Here is a 3495-nt window from a genome sequence, read left to right as displayed (position 1 = left end):
ATCACCCCATGGAGCATAGCCACTCTCTCTCTCCTCTCCTCCATTCACCTCTTGGGATTTTTTGGCATGCTTGCACATGTTCCTGGTGTGATTCTCAAGCTTCCAGGTCTGGGACTCAAACCATTCAGTCAGCCATATGGGTTTCATTGCCTTAACCTCCATGGCACCTACTGGCCCAGTTTTTCATAAACTTTTTAAAGACTGTTTGTATGAGTCTCTAAAAATAAAGCAAAACAAAACAAAGGCCAAACAGACAGATGAGCAAAATCACAACATGCTATTCCCTCCAGTCACATTCGCAGGAACCCTACCTGTACATGTGTACTGTCTGTAAACCCAGAACATGCGCTCAACCTGTTTGGCACCCTGTTCTAACATGATGGAAACAAACAAACAAACAAAACTAACAGAAGAAAGGACACAGTTCATAAAGCAGAATAGTTTTGAAAATTTAATTTCTTCGTTGAGTGGAGAATAGTTATTATATCCCCAAAATAGATATAGGACTCATAAAAGAGAAGTATTTAAGGAACAAGAATTCTTGGATACTAAATGGATAATAGTAAAACAAAACATTATAATAAAAATAACAAAAATAGAAGCTTTGAGAACAAATTTGAAGCTATTCAGAGAAAATAGTGCAAAAAGGCAAGGAAATGAAAAATATGAAGTCCAGATTTTAAAATGGAGAATTGGTACAGCCATACAAATACTTGTACCCTCAAGCATCTTTCCTAGGAAGCTACTGCAGATGTTGTTTTACAAAACAAGGAACCGAATCAAGAGAGGAATATATGGAATCTGGGAAATGAAAAATCTCAATATAGGTGGGATGTGGAGGTAATTCTGTGAATAAAGCCAAAGGGTAATCCTAGCACACATAAATGCTTCAGACCTTTGGAGAAACAGTCCTCCTAGAATCAGTACAGAGGCTTCGAAATAGACTTTCTAAGAAAAAAACATTGTGCTAAGATACAAATTAGATATTTTGAGAGGAAGTTTCTAATTTTTTCAGTAGTTTAAAAGAATTAGCAACACAGTTTTAGTTAGAATCAAGTCAGGGAAACATGACCACCATGAGAGTTTAGGGATAATTAGAGGATTAAACCTACACAAGGAGGGAGAAGCTGGGCATGTGAAATTTGGAAAGGATAATAAAAGAATAGAATAATTAACCCACTAAGTAGCCTGCCTAAAGATCTGACAAGTTGGAGCTAGTAGGAAGACTTGACAAGCCAAGTTTGTCCAGCGGTTGAAGAAGGTCTCTCAAGAGAGGAGCTCATAACAAAGTCTATGGGAAGATCTTACCCCTATACAGATACCACATCTGATGGTGGACCTAAATGCACTGTTGGCCAGTGGAACCAGTGGTCCAGAGGAGAGCAACCCCAACCTGCACCTGCCAGGCACATCTGTGTCTGTCATAATTCCCTTCACAAAATAATCTCCAGAAACTTGCTTTCAACACTTTACCTCCACCTTCAAAATCTTAAACAAGGTGTTTGGTTTTTTTTGTTTGTTTGTTTTTGTTTCTGTTTTACTGATTCAGATCTGGCTCATACAGAAAAATGAATTCTGGGAAATAATTTTCAGGCTAACCAAGTCAATGATAGAATAATCCAACATAGGTAGATAGAAGAGGTTAAAAAGCAAAAAAGAAAAAGAAAAACAATTGGGTCAACCTGTGGCACGGTAGGCAAGGCAGCTGGATCCCACATGACCAGCTGCAGTTTGAGTACCAGGTCCAGCAGTTGAGGGACATGATGGGCATGTGTGCATATGTGGCCTAAATCTAACAGGAGTGAGAGATGGAGGGAAGGGATGTGTCACTAGTCTCCATGGAGAGTACTTTATCACCACCCATGTACTTACCCTGTGAGTACATGGTGTTCTTTGACAAAATTAAAAAAAAAAATTCCTAGATAAGTTTTAATTCAAAGGGAAGAAACTTTTATACAAGAAATGAATATAATATAGCATGCCATATGGTTCATCTCTGAATAATATTAACATAATCATCATATGACTATTTGGCATACTGATGTAATCACAAATCATAGCTTTGAATGGACAGGAGGGAGGAGGATACTTGTGTAGGAAATGAGATAGGAGATGAGATGTAAGACTTTTAAATCCTTATATTCTGTAGTAGGAATTTAAAGTATAATAAGTACAACTGAATCCTTTTTTTTAAAAAAAGATAATATAATCATGTTATTTAGATTTAAGTATGTATGTGCAGAAAATAGCAAGAGAGTTGACATTGTTTTTTAGGATAATGAGATAGGATATTTTTGTTTGTTTTCATAAGCTTTGAGAACTTTTTAAAACTATGTATTGGTAATATTTTACTAAAGATAAATTTTTTAAAAAAGCATTGTATTAGAAGATACACTATAATCATGTATGTGAAGAGAGTTAAAACTATAGGAAATTTCTAGAGAATTTTTAAGATATGATCAGTGGGAAAAGGGTCTGTGTTTAAATCAGTGAAGGAACTATCATAAGAAAATAGGTACGGATAAAAATGCCTTAAGTAATGAAGCATTTCTGATTCTTTAGGATGAAATCACCATAAATGGGTGCCATTTAACTTTTTAGGGAAGACAATAATTTTATCCAATCAATGAGTAAAATCTATTTACGACCCACTGTTTGGAGCTTGTTTAGTTTATCAAACAATGGCAGATTATCATGTACAATTACAATTTAATTCCATATCGGGGAAAGCGCAAATGCAGTTCCACACTACCATGAATCATGCAGTTGAGTTCCCCACGTTGAGGAAATTACAAGGGTCTGCACATCTGAACTGCAATGGATAAGTTTCATCCTGGGAACAACCACCTTCATGATAATGGTATCGTCCCTGTCAGGTAAGCTTATAAATTTATTTTTTTAAATATATTTTTATTGTTCTGCTAATAGCTCATCACAGAAAATTAAAATGTAGATTACTTAATTAAAGTAGCTACCACACAACTAGCTGACCCGTTGGTTTTTTTCTCTTTGCAATTTTGAGGATGATTTGTTAACATCAAACGTACTGTGTTTTAATTAAACTCAACTAACCATTTAGAGAACCCTTCTCATAGTGAGAATTTCAAATATGCAAATAAGTTGTTGAGACATCTGTCTTTGGAATAATCATAGACTTACCCTAACAGTGAAATCTGAGGTCAATGTATTTGAGATACATGCAGCAATTGATCAAATAATTGTAGGAAAATTTGGTCTCATGTTTTAAAATATTCAAGGGAATTATAATAACAGAAACAGGATTAGGATATGCTCTGAGAAGACAGAAATATTAGGTCATCAGGAAAGTCATGACGTATTTTTCTATGCAAAAATGTGTCATGATTTAGCTGACAACCCAATATTTCCATTTAAAGGCACTGATCAGGAACAAGTTACTCTCATAATTTTCTGTAACTCTTCCTCAAACCTTGTGATTAATAACCAATTTGATGAATATGTTCAGTGATTAACAAT

The 3495-nt window shown here is 35.1% G+C and overlaps 1 non-coding gene across 1 annotated transcript; it reads right to left on the bottom strand.

Moving 5' to 3' along the window:
• Window positions 1-2721: 2721 nt before the first annotated feature.
• Window positions 2722-2884, bottom strand: LOC114007556 (U1 spliceosomal RNA). Its single transcript, XR_003549162.1, has one exon. It is a non-coding gene; the product is annotated as a U1 spliceosomal RNA (small nuclear RNA).
• Between the last annotated feature and the right edge of the window lie 611 nt (window positions 2885-3495).

This window comes from Tupaia chinensis, unplaced genomic scaffold (genome assembly GCF_000334495.1).
Source record: "Tupaia chinensis unplaced genomic scaffold, TupChi_1.0 Scaffold000028_1, whole genome shotgun sequence".
NCBI lineage: Eukaryota > Metazoa > Chordata > Mammalia > Scandentia > Tupaiidae > Tupaia > Tupaia belangeri.
This window is presented reverse-complemented; position numbering and strand designations above follow the sequence as displayed.